Raw genomic sequence first — 14277 nt, 5'->3', positions numbered from 1 at the left:
AGCCTTTGACAGGGTCTCCCGATCCCTTATCTGGTGGTCAATGAGGAAACTAGGGATAGATGAATGGTTAGTGAGAGCTGTGCAAGCCATGTATAGGGATGCTGTAAGTAAGGTGAGGGTTGGCAACAAGTATACTGAAGAATTCAGGGTAGACGTAGGGGTCCACCAAGGTTCAGTCCTCACCCCCTCCTATTTATCATAGTCCTCCAGGCAATAATGGAGGAATTCAAGACTGGATGCCCCTGGGAGCTCCTATATGCTGATGACCTTGCTCTAATTGCTGAGTTACTATCAGAACTAGAGGCAAAGTTTCAAGTGTGGGTGACCAAGTCAGTAGTGGGGGTGGGTGCATTGAAAGTGTAACTGCTAGAGTAAGAATAGCCTGGGCAAAGTTTAGGGAGCTCTTACCTCTGCTGGTGACTAAAGGCCTCTCGCTCAGAGTAAAAGGCAGACTGTATGATGCATGTGTACGAACAGCCATGCTACATGGCAGTGAAACATGGGCCGTGACTGCTGAGGACATGCATAAGCTCGCGAGGAATGAAGTTAGTATGCTCCGATGAATGTGTAATGTCAGTGTGCATACTCGACAGAGCGTTAGTACCTTGAGAGAAATGTTAGACCTAAGAAGCATCAGTTGTGGTGTGCAAGAGAGACGATTGCACTGGTATGGTCATGTGGCGAGAATGGATGAAGATAGTTTTGTGAAAAAGTGCCACACCCTAGCGGTTGAGGGAACCTGTGGAAGAGGTAGACCCAGGAAAACCTGGGACGAGGTGGTGAAGCATGATCTTCGAACTTTAGGTCTCACCAAGGAAATGACTAGAGACCGAGACCTTTGGAAGTATGCTGTGTATGGGAAGACCCAGCAGGACAAGTGAGACCATAACGCCTGGCCTCTACCTGGGGTTTAGCCAGTCCACTTATGCATACCTTTCCTTCTTGGGACACAAAACTCTACTTGTGAAGACCTGTTGAGGCAAGTGAAAATCGAAATCGATCAACATCAATGGAAATTGTAGCTATGATACCAGTGCCGGTGGCATGTAAGAGAACCATCTGAACTCGGCCTTTGCCAGTGCCGCCCCGACTGGTCTCCATGCCGGTGGCGCGTAAAAAGAACCATCCGATTGTGGCTGTTGCCAGCTTCGTCTGGCCTCCGTGCCAGTGACATGTGAAAAGCACCATCCGATTGTGGTCGTTTGCCAGCAATGCCTGGCACCTGTGCCGGAGGCACGTAAAAGGCAGCCACTAGACTCACGGAGTGGTTGGCGTTAGGAAGGGCATCCAGCTGTAGAAACACTGCCAGATCAGACTGGAGCCTGGTGCAGCCTCCTGGCTTCCAAGACCCCAGTTGAACAGTCCAACCCATGCTAGCATGGAAAGCGGACGTTAAACAATGATGATGATGATGATGATGATATATATATATATATATATATATATATATTTATATATATAGGGTAAAGAGCTCCTTTGGTCATTGGGAATACACCTAGAAAGTTCCTTCCAAGGCACAAGTCTGGGCAAGATTGTTGCTGGAAGACCAGTAGTCACCCATGCATTCCAGCCTCCCCACTCCATGCCACCAATATTATCCAGGGGAAAGGCAAAGGGGCTGATGCAGCTTGTCACCAGTGACATCAGAACTCATTTCTACAGCTGAGTGAACTGGAGCAGCATCATATAATGTGTCTTGCTCAAGAACACAACACACAGCCTGGTCCAGGAATCGAACACACTACCTCATGATTGTGACTCCAACACTCTTACCACTGAGCTATGTGCCTTCACACACATGTATATGAATATATATTTACATGTGTGTGTGTGTGTGTAATCCCATACACCAATGCATACAGTACACACACACACACACACACACACACGCACGCACAAACATCGAACAGTGAAAATGAGTGCTCAACTGTTGTGCATTGGTGAACAAATATTCTTTATTTGCAGGTTATTTGAAGGTTACCAATGGTTTCATGTAAAGAGAGACTGCTTAACAATTTTCAAGCCTGCCAGATGGGAGGAGGAAGCACTGCAGTGTGATGAATGTCTCCGATTGCTGAAGCTCATAATTCCAGCCACTGAGGAGAAATGCCAGAGAGAATATGAAAGACCACAAGAGAGACATCATTTCTCTGTCGTGTCCAGCAACTTTGCATGCTGTAGGTCAAGAGCAGGCCTTGTAGCCCACATGTGAGGAGCCTGCCAGAGATGACCTCCAAACAGTTCAGTCAACAATGACCAACAACAGACAGCTGGTAGCAATGATATCTTCTATGTACAAATAGATGCAGTATGACTGCTACTGTTAATATTAGAATGCCACATGTTATCACTGATGAAACAGACGTAGGAACAAATGAAATAAACTGTTTATCATAATTTATCATATTTATAAATTATCTTTTTTAAGAATGGTAAAATGAGCAAGAAAACACATAGAGAGCAGGTCACTGCATAGTTGTGTTGTTATAAAGATGCATACATACATGCATACATACATGCATACATACATACATGCATGCATACATATGTACACTTGTAGGGCATTGTCCATGAGCTTGTAAAAGACAAACTGTGGATTCCCTGTAGACTAGTTACTAAACTAGTCCACAAAGAAGAGGCACTTCCAGTGAGGTGGATAACAAGACCTCAGCTTTAGGCTTGGATGGCTCTTATCCACATTTGTCAATGTTTGACATGCAATAAACAGCAGTTCAACAAATCACTGTCTATTGTTATTTTATATATATCTTGACTAAAGCTATATTCAGAATAACATGTGTGTATATATCATCATCATCATCATTCGTTTTCCATGCTGGCATGTGTTGGACGGTTTGACTGAGGTCTGGAAAGCCAGCGGCTGCACCAGGCTCCAATGTGATCTGGCATTATTTCTATAGCTGGATGCCTTTCCAACCACTCTGGGAGTGTAGTGGGTGCTTTTTATGTGCCACTGGCACAGGAGTCAGTCAGACAGGCCTGGCATCGATTGTGTTCAGATAGAGCTTTTAAGTGCCATCGGTGCATGAGCCAATCAGGGGGCACTGGCATCGGCCACTTTCAGATGGTGCTTTATATATATATATATATTATGGAGATGTAATTGCATAGCAAGTGACCTGGTCCTCTGTGGATCACATCCCTACTTCTTAACATAGTCACTGTTTCTCTCAAAAAGCAATATTCCACCTTTGAATGAGAGCATGTATCTCTGCCCCATAAAATTCTGTTGACTGATCTTCGAGTCACTTCTTCACTACAGTTTTCACTTCCTTATCACTGGAATAATGTTTGCCTCTCAAACCCTCTTTCATGGCGCCGAAGAGATGATAGTCTGAAGGGGTTAAATTATTCCAGTGACAAGGAAGTGAAAACTGCAGTGAAGAAGTGGCTCAAAGAACAGTCAACAGAAATTTACGGGGCAGAGATACATGCTCTCATTCGAAGGTGGAACATTGCTTTTGAGAGAAACGGTGACTATGTTAAGCAGTAGAGATGTGATCCACAGAGGACCAGCTTCATTTTGATATATGATACATGTTCCTGTGTTGGTAATTATACCTGTCCTAAACAAAATGGCATTACATTTTGACTCAGCCTCGTCAATATAAAACATGAGTAATAACCTATATATCAACAAGAGATAACTTTTATATTATTGAGTGTGAGCAAATTGTGCACATGTGTTCCAAGCATAGATGTGGAGTAGATATGCTTGTGTGTGTATGTGTGTTGTATACATACAATGATATTTGAAATGAGGAAGGAAGAGATTGAGTTGTATAGACATATTTGATGGCAGGGAAAAGAAAAGGAAGAAAGGAGGATGAAAGTGGGGGGGGGGGGAAATGAGGCGGGGAGCAAAGGGGTTGAGTAAATAAGACTGAAAAGAGAGAAGAAAATATATGTTAAACGTGGGGTGGGGGTGGAGAATAGAAAAGAATGAGAAAAATGTTTGTAGGAGTAAAAAAAGGGAACAAGTAAATATCATTGAGAAATTAATTAAGGGAGAAATTAAGGGGAAACTCTTTGAAAAAAAAGCAAAAAGATTTTGGAAAGAAAGAAAGACAAAAAGAACAATACATAGATGCATACATGCACATACATACACTCACATACATACATACATACAAAACATACACACACACACACACACATATATATATATATAAAGAACAAACTTACTTAGAAATGGATGCATGCGTTCTGTCGTGTAATAACAAATTAATAAATAAAACATATGCATATATACATACATATATGTACATACCTACATCTACATGTATATATACATGTTTTATTTATTAATTTGTTATTACAGAATAAATGTATGTATATATGTATGTATGTATTTGTGTATATATATATATATATATTATATATATATATATATATACACACATATATAGGCAGATAGATAGATAGATAGATAGATAGATAGATAGATAGATAGAAGAAAAGTAGATGACTAGGTAATAGTAAGAAATGTTTTAATAATTAGAAAGAAATTTGATGGATGAATGAAGAAAGTTCGTTAGAAAGAGCGCCACCATTTAATTTGAAATTATTTTATATACAGTTTTAAAGTTGATAGTTTTATAGATTGAATTCTTAATAAAAGAAGACAGAAAAAGACAATTGTTGCTTTGAATTAACCAAGTGACACATTATGGAGAAGGTTTTAATCAGTTCTAAGTAATTTTTTCATTATTTGGTAAAGTAATTAAAAACCATTTTCAAGGATAACAAGACAAAACCCAGTATTGAAACACAGAAAGGTAGTGAGGAGTGTTTTTATTTTGACACGAATAGGATTTTTTTAATTAAATTTTATATATTTTAATAATGAAATAACGAAGGAAATATTTTTTTCTGAAAGTTGAAAGCCATTCTTGTTGGTATCAATGTATTAATAGTAACATGGAATTTTTAATTATTTGATCAGTAAGCAAATGAAAGCTAAAATTGTATTAGACTTATCTTTGATTAGAACACCTGATCTTCAGAAACAGGCTTCAATTGAATTCATTGAAAATTAACAAAGAATTTGTTCCTTTGAAGATAGATGCATTACTAAATATTAGAATCCATTTCTATTTCTGGCATTTTGAACTATTTGTTGTCAAGAATTTATTTGTCAAGATTTGGTCATGGCACCAATGAATTAAAATTTCCAGATTTTAGTGACATGGCAATAATTTTGATGATGATAATAATAATAGTAATAACAACAACAGGTTTCAAATTTTGGCTCAAAGCCAGTAAGTTTTAATGAGTGTGGGTAAGATGATTACATCAACCGTAGTGCTCAACTGGTACTTTCACTTTATCAACCCCAAATGGATTAAAGGCAAAGTCAACCTTGGTGGACTTTGAATGTGTGTGTGTATATATATATATATATATATATCATCATCATCATTTAAGGTCAGCTTTCCATGCTAGCATGGGTTGGACAATTTTGACTGAGGGCTGGCGAACCAGATGGCTGCACCAGGCTCCAGTCTTGATCTGGCAGAATTTCTACAGCTTGATGCCCTTCCTAATACCAACCACTCCGAGAGTGTAGTGGGTGCTTTTTACATGCCACCGGCATGGGGGCCAGTCAGGCGGTACTGGCAATGACCTCACTCGAATATTTTTACACATGCCACCGGCATAGGTGCCAGTAAATATATATATAAATATATATATATAATTGATATTGGATAAAATTTTTTTCGGGAAAAAAATTTTATCAATGGCCAGCATATCAAAAAAAGCCTTTAAAGGTAAAATTTATACATAATTTACAAGATAGAGATTTCTATCGGTTTGTTTCAAGACGCATAAATTTAATGGTTATCGACAATTTTTTTGTTTCGGCGTATCTGGCATTAGAATTTATCTTGTAAATATATATATATGTATGTATGTACAGGTGCTATGGGTAAATTGTCGTTATTCTATATTTTAAATTTCGCGCATGTGCATTGTATGTTTTTGATTTTGTTGACTACACAGTATAGTAAGGATCAGTTGGGTACCACCTGTGAGAAAAACAGCACCATGATACAATATATATATATATATATATATACATACACACACACATATATATGGTGAGAAAAAAGTGAAGAGGGTACAGCGGATTTGCCATGAGGAGTTGAATATTCCACATTTCGGATTCAATCCTTTGTCAGGAGATAGAGAAAATGATTGAATCCAAAACGTTGGATATTCCACTCCTCACGGCAAGTTCATTGTACCCCTTTCCCTTTTTTCTATGTTTTTTCAAGTCTTGCTGACACAAAGCACACACACACACTCACATACATATGCATATATATATATATATATATATATATATATATATATATATATACATATATCATCATCATCATCGTTTAACGTCTGTTTTCCATGCTAGCATGGGTTGGACGGTTCGACTGGGGTCTTGGAAGCCAGGAGGCTGCACCAGGCTCCAGTCTGATCTGGCAGTGTTTCTACAGCTGGATGCCCTTACTAACGCTTTTTACGTGCCACCGGCACAGGTGCCAGGTGAGGCTGGCAAATGGCCATGATCAGTTGGTGCTTTTACGTGTCACCGACACAGACGCCAGTCAGGCAGCGCTGGCAACTGCCACGTTTGGACGGTGCTTTTAACATGTCACCGGCACGGGTATCTTAACTACAATTTCCATTTGATTTTTATTTTGATGTTGGTGATAATGTACTTGACTCAATAGCTCTCCTCAAGAACAGTAGGTCACTCTACGATCCAAGGTTAGCACAGCAGGCAGTCCTGCAAGCCATGAACTCACTTCATTTGTCAGGTCTTCACAGTCACAGCATATCTCAGAGGTCTTGGTCTTCGTCATTTCCTCTGTGAGGCCCTACGTGTCACCAGCACGGGTATCACAACTACAATAACCATACAATTTTTAGTTTGATGTTGATGATCTTGACACAATAGGTCTCCTCAGGTACAGCAGGCTGTCCTGCAAGCCATGAACTAACTTCATTTGTTGAGTCTTCGAAGTCACAGCATATCTCCAGAGGTCTCGGTCCTTTTTCATAGCCTCTGTGAGGCTCAACGTACGAAGGTCATGCTTCACCACCTCGTCCCATGTCTTCCTGGGTCTACCCCTTCCACAGTTTCCCTCAACCGCTAGAGTGTGGCACTTTTTCACACAGCTATCCTCATCCATTCTCGCCACATGACCATACCGGTGCAGTCATCTCTCTTGTACACCACATCTGATGTTTCTTAGGTCCAACATTTCTCTGTCGAGTATGCACACTGACATTACACATCCATTGGATCATACTGGCTTCATTCCTTGCAAGCTTATGCATGGTCCTCAGCAGTCACGGCCCATGTTTCACTGCTATGTACCATGGCTGTTCGTACACATGCGTCATACTCTGAGTGAGGGGCCCTTTGTCACCAGCAGAGGTAAGAGCTCTCTGAACTTTGCCCAAGCTATTCTTATTCTAGCAGCTACACTTTCAACGCATCCACCCCCACTACTGACTTGGTCCCCTTGGTAACGGAAGCTATCGACTACTTCTAGTTTTTCCCCCTGGAATGAGGCGGAAGCTGGTCTCAGCGTATTTTCAGTGTTTATTGCTCCCGAGCATCTGCCACATACAAAAACTATCTTCCCCATTAGCCTCCCTTTGATATTACTGCAACTCTTATGTGTCCATAACTTACACTGGGTACATCTTATACAGTTTTTACCTACGCCTTTACTACAGATCAAGCAGGGCCATCTACCTGAAGGGATTTGTGGTTTGCCTGCCTTCCTACTTATTAGGACTTTGGTTTTAGCTAGGTTGACTCTAAGGCCCTTCGATTCTAATCCTTGTTTCTACACTTGAAACTTTTCCTCTAGTTCTGATAGTGACTCAACAATTAGAGCAAGGTCATCAGAATAGAGGAACTCGCATCTGTTCCACGTCCTCGCGTTGTTGTGTTTTTTTGTGCTTTCTTGTTTGGATTAACTTTATATATATATATATATATATATATATATATATGTGTGTGTGTGTGTGTGTGTGTGTAGTTGACAACTTTCGTTATAGGTATAAATATACTGTAAACAAGTATAAAAAAATTGGAGAAAAAAGATGTTGAAACAAAATTAGATTTAATAAAAAATTTTGATTCAATGTCTTTCTTCTCCATTTTTTATACTTGTTTATGGTATATTTATACCTATAACGGAAAATTTTCAGCTATTATTTTCATATTCTTATTACTTGCTCTGGCTGATTTTTATGAATATGATGAATCTTTATTAGAAATATTTTTTTCTCTCTTTCTGGACCTCTCATAAAGTTTGAATTGTTCTTTTTGAACTTACTTTTTCTCACTATATATATATATATATATATATAAATATATAATAAACTCAATGCCTTGAATTTTATGGCATTTAAGAATATTTAATAATAATAATAATGAAATTATGGTATACAGTGCTCAGGTGCACCACAACTTGTCAGAGTATAGTACAAATGTCTGGAAAGCAAACAATGCATGAGTCAGATACATGCTTGTGTATGTATGGAGGGGAAAAAATCAGGTGTAGTGTTGGCAAATCTCAGAAAGCATGGAAGTTTTGAGAAAATCAGGTGTAGTGTTGGTGAATCTCAGAAAGCATGGAAGTTTTGAAGGATGCAGTGCTCCAACAACTAACAACTGATGCCGGCAGTTTGTTCCATGCTTCAGCAACTCTCAGCATGAAAAAATGTTTCCTGAAGTCATGGGAGCTGTGCTGTTTTCTGACTTTGTAAATATGTCCACGGGTGTTTGATGGGTGGAGTTTGAAAAGGTGCTCAGAGTTATTGTTTGTACGATGGTTGATAATTTTATGTGTGTCTGCCAAGTCAGCTGCCAGACGTCGGAGTTTCAATGTGTCCATGCCCAGGGAAGGCGTTCAGGATATGGCAAATGCCTGATGGAGGGTATTCTTTTGGTTGCATGTCGCTGAACAGCTTCCAGATGATTGATATCCTGGGCAAGATAGGGGTTCCAGACCGGTGCTGCAAATTCCAGGTGAGGTCTTACCATAGCTCTATAAAGCTGCAGATAGATAGTCGGAGAGCGGCTCACAAAGGATTTGGTGAGTGATGCCAAGACACCCTCAGCCTTCTTGACAATTTTAGCGATGTGTTTTGTCCAACGCAAATCACTGTCGACAATAACACCCAGGTCACGTTCACATGAAGACTTTTTGAGACTAGTGTTGTGGAGGGAGTGGGTGGATGCTGGGTTTCTCCTCCCAAAATGCATGGCGGTACATTTGTCCACAGCCAGCTTGAGTTGCCAGTCCATGATCCACAGCTGCATTGTGTCCAGGTCTGCTTGCAATAGAGATCTATAGTGTACAGGATCTGACCTCTTTATTTCGAGGTACAGCTTGATATTGTCTGCATATTTCAGTACTGTGGCATTCTTTAAGTTGGCATCTATGTCATTAACATTTGCAACAAATAAAAGGGGGCCAGGAAAAGATCCCTGTGGTACACCAGATGTCATCTCATAGGGTGAAGAGTGCTGTCCTAGAACTGTGACAACCTCTTTTCGGCCGAAAATAAAGGACTTCAACCAGTTATAGAGTTCGTCTCTTACACCCAACGCAGAAAGCTTCACCATAAGTCTTTTGTGTGGCACAGAGTTAAAGGCCTTAGCAAAGTCCAGGTAAACAACATCCACCCAGTATCCGCGATCAGTGATTTGGATAACGTCCTCAAGAAACTCGATGAGTTGATTACAGCAGCTGGAGTTAGGAATAAATCCGAATTGTGATGGCTGGATGAGGCTGTGAGACTTCCAGAAGTTCCAGAGGGATTTTCTGATACAGGATTCCATCAGTTTGGCGATGCAGCTAGTAAGACTAACGGGGTGATAGTTGACAGGCGATGTGCGGTTGCCTTTTTTGAACAGAGGTATGACACTGGCAGTTTTCCACTGTTCTGGAGTAACACCATTGTTAAGACAGAATTGGAAGAATAGAGAAAGTTGGCTTAGAAGAAAGTTCCCACCGCGTTTGAGAAGTAGGGATGTAACACCATCGAGACCAGGAGAGACATAGTTGCGTTTATTCTTAAGGTGGCGTTGTAGCATTGCTGGTGTAAATTGTATAGTAGATATGGAGTCCGATGTCAGTGGTGATGAAGATGGAACATTTTGGTCTTCGACAGTAAAGATGCCGGCATAGCATCCAGCAATGATTTCTGCACATTCTTCGGGATTGCCAGTAATCTGTCCTGTGTGGGGATTGCGAAGGGGACCAACTGGAGAGTGGGGTCTCTGCTTTGAGTGCACATACTTCCAGAACACTTTGCTGTCAGGGTTAGCTGCAATGCGTTGTTCAAATTCAAGCACTGCCTTTTTTGTCACCTGCTTGAGGTGGTTGGCTGACCTCTACATAGAGTTTTAAATATTTTTTGTATTTGCAAACATATACTTTAAACTCTATGGTGTAGACTAAACTTTTATTTGCACCTCTGTTTATTGAGGGTCGCCGAGAGAGAGAGAGCTGCGGCTACTAAGAGCCGTTTGGGAAGGCTCGGGAAAGACTAGTGACCAACAAGGACTTTCAGAAGAGCCTGAGTTTAAAATAAAAAATAATGAAATTATTGTATACAGTGCTCAGGTGCACCACAACTTGTCACAATAATTTCATTATTTTTTATTTTAAACTCTGGCTCTTCTGAAAGTCATCATCCGTCATGAGTCTTTCCCGAGCCTTCCCAAACGGCTCTCAATAGCTGCAGCTATTTCTCTCGCCAACCCTCAATAAACAGAGGTGCAAATAAAAGCTTTGACAACATTTTGGTCCCCTTCGTTTGCTTTCTTCCTTTCCTGCATAGTTCTTGTTTAAACAGTTCTGTGACAGTCGGGTTGGTTTGATATTAGTGATACCAATCCGCTGTTTGGTATTTCTACCATTTTAGACCAGTGTTGGCATCTCTTTGAGTTGACCATTGCAATGTTATATTTGTCGTGAAATACCTCAGTAAATCCGATGTTACTCACACAAGATGTCTATGTCTTGTGCACTGAGCTAATGTTTAATGAGGGTGGCTTCCAGGCCGTCTGCTTGTGCTTTCTCAAAGACAGCAAGCCAGTGATTTAATCCTCCCGTTTAATGTCCATTTGTTGATCGAAGCAGCAACTGCCCGGGAGGTGGAAGTTTGAAACGACGACGACGCCTTGGTACACCATCACAACTGGTGTGTGGAGGTTTGTCTCTGAAAACCGTGTCAGACAGAACACGTACACACACATACATAGACACATACATATATACACTCACACACGTACACATGGAGATACTCACACACACAAACATAAATATGTGTGCTCAGACACACACACAAGGTGTGTCTGGTAATTTAACTTGCCGGTTAGCAGAACTGTTTGTTCTGCAAAGAACAGTCAATTATTTACAATTTGTTCCCATTAAATAATATTCGAAACAACCATAAATACAGACCTTAAAACAGTTTTTTAATTAGTTTAACAATAAAAAATATTTAGGTTAAAAAAAGCAACTCACATTCAAGAGTTATGTCCCTTGCATAACTCACCCCCCCCTCTTCTCCTCCGCCATCTTCTCTTTGCTCTCTTTCCATCGCTCTCTTCTTTTCTCTCTTATTCCACTTACTCTTCTTCTCTCCTTCTTTCTCCCTTGTCTATCTGTTTTTTCGCTCTCACTCCCCTTCTTTCTTCCTCTCTGCTTGTCTCTTAATTTTGCTTCTCTCATTCAGGTCTCTCCTCCTACTCCCACTATATTCTTCCACTCTCCTTCTTTCTCCCTTGTCTATTTTTTTCTCTCGCACTCCTCTTCTTTCTTCCTCTCTGCTTGTCTCTTATTTTTGCTTCTCTCATTCAGGTCTCTCCTCCTACTCCCACTATATTCTTCCACTCTCCTTCTTTCTCCCTTGTCTATCTATTTTTTTCTCTCGCACTCCTCTTCTTTCTTCCTCTCCGCTTGTCTCTCTCTTTTTGCTTCTCTCATTCAGGTCTCTCCTCCTCCCACTATACTCCTTCATTACTTCATTAAATCAGGTCAAATATTTATCATTCCCATTAAAAATGCAGGGAATTCTGGTCAATTCTAAACGACCAACTAATTATTTTATCCATCTAATAATAATTAAGACAAATACAAATCGAAATAAACCGATCAAACATATCGAGATAACGATATCACAATCAACAAGTGTTATTAATATCGATCATTTCTGGCTTTTTTGAAGAGAAACACAGATCTGTTGCAGACATGGTGGGAAATGGAGCTGCAGCAATTTTCTGATCGAAACAACCTGATGAACACGAAATCAATTGAAAAGACAGAAAATAAATGTCCCTACATATTTATGCATACAGACATCCACAGATACACTGAATTACATAATCGCGTACAGCGACATTATTTCTGAAATGAGTACAAATTGTTAATTTTAATCATGGAATTTTGGCAGCCGAAATAGCTCAGTTGGGAGAGCGTTAGACTGAAGATCTAAAGGTCCCCGGTTCAATCCCGGGTTTCGGCATCCGGAGGCTGCCACGAAACATTTTTGAAAGTTTTGTTAAGAGTATTTGCTTTTAAGCAGTCACTTTTGTTTTAGTTTGAGCCTTTTGTTATATTTAACTCACCCAGAAAAAACTAAATTATTGATATAATCTGTCTAAATTATAAGCAGTAAATATAGGTGCCCAAATGGTTGTGGGTACGAAGTCTGCGTCCCAACCTCATGGTTCCGGGTTCAGCCCCATTGCGAGGCACTACTACTGTTTAATGGCCATTGTTGGTTTGCTTACATCCTTGCAACATAGCGGTTCGATAAGGAGACCGATGGAATAAAAGAAGTGCCGGATTTGATTTGTTCGACCGGGCTACACTGACAAAGTAAAACACACCACATACATATGTGGTGAGTGCTCCATCATCAAAGACGATTGTCGTCTCTTTCTGAACTTGCTTTCAATATCATTTCTGACATTCTTTCCATGACCTCTCAGATGACTATTCAGTTCTGCTGCTGATCTGAAGCGTGACAGAGAAAGTTGTAACTTCCACTGGATTATGGAACTCCAGAGGGTCGATATATACAACCTAGGAAAGGAGTACACGGCCGAGCGTTGGACAGCTCGACACTTTATGTTGTCATTGCGGTTCTGACGATGACAGCCTCTCCAAAGCCACCACGTTAGGCTTTCGTGCTAAAGGCAACCTTCTTCAAAAGAATCTGTGAAGTTGAACATGCAACCGAAAATCGGGATCAGTATTGTGTTTCACATTGCACGCCAATATCCAGTGTCTTCCAAAGTTAGACATCAACTTCGAGATAGGCCAGTGTACAGAATACGAGCCAAATTTTAACATGCAGATATGGTATTTAGTGCCTGATAGAACATACACATGTTTCAACAAACTATCATAATAATTACATAACAGCAGAAGCACAACAACAGATGTTGGAGGCTCTTTTCCTCTTATATAAACCATTAGTAACTCTGTATGCCACATAATATAGCAAGGAACAGAAGAAACCCCTCTCAAACCTGAGTCGGTGATCTCCATCGTGCTCTGAATAGGTTTTCCGCCAAGTGATGCAGTAATGCATCAGTTCCATTGGAGCTTGGAGGCTTCTTCTTTCGAGTTCCAGATCCTAAGACTACAGAAAATAATTGTAATGGGAGAAGGAGATGCTCCGCAGGGATCATGAACCTTTGAGGCCCATTATAAAATGGTGACCCCAATCAAGAAAAAGGATTTCGGCAGCCGCAAAGCTTTATCGTTGTAGGTGCCTCACCTGATCAACAGAATGGTAGTTTTCGCTTGCATTCTCAACTGAAAATCAATGGCCTGACGCCAGCATATCTTCTCTCGTTCAAGTGACCCTTTAGAATTCAGGTTCTTTGCCTCGAACTCGTGCCTAGAAGAGTATGCATTTTTCTTACAAGGAAAATACATGGTATTCTTTTCTTTCAAATAATCTCCTGTTGAAGTAATTCCTCTCACAATGTCGACTGTCAACGTTTGATACCAGTAAATACACCAAATGCAGCTACAGAAGAACACTTCAAGCAAGCCAACGATCAACTTCCAGCCAATGTTACTGTCTACCACCATGTTTGGATTCCTCACTTGCTGAGAAAGAAACTTACCAGTTCGCCCGCCATTTTCGGACACCTTGAAAAAAAATTTTTTTTCAGTGGACTACAACACAGGTTTAGCGACTAAAAAAAAA

At 40.3% G+C, this 14277-nt stretch overlaps 1 non-coding gene across 1 annotated transcript; it reads left to right on the top strand.

The window, feature by feature from the left end:
- Positions 1–12503: 12503 nt before the first annotated feature.
- Trnaf-gaa lies at positions 12504–12576 on the top strand. The gene has a single exon. It is a non-coding gene; the product is annotated as a tRNA-Phe (tRNA).
- The last annotated feature ends 1701 nt before the right edge of the window (positions 12577–14277 follow it).

Source organism: Octopus sinensis, linkage group LG1 (genome assembly GCF_006345805.1).
Source record: "Octopus sinensis linkage group LG1, ASM634580v1, whole genome shotgun sequence".
Classification (NCBI taxonomy): domain Eukaryota; kingdom Metazoa; phylum Mollusca; class Cephalopoda; order Octopoda; family Octopodidae; genus Octopus; species Octopus sinensis.
The sequence above is the reverse complement of the archived record's forward strand: the minus strand, read 5'-3'. Positions and strand labels throughout refer to the sequence as shown.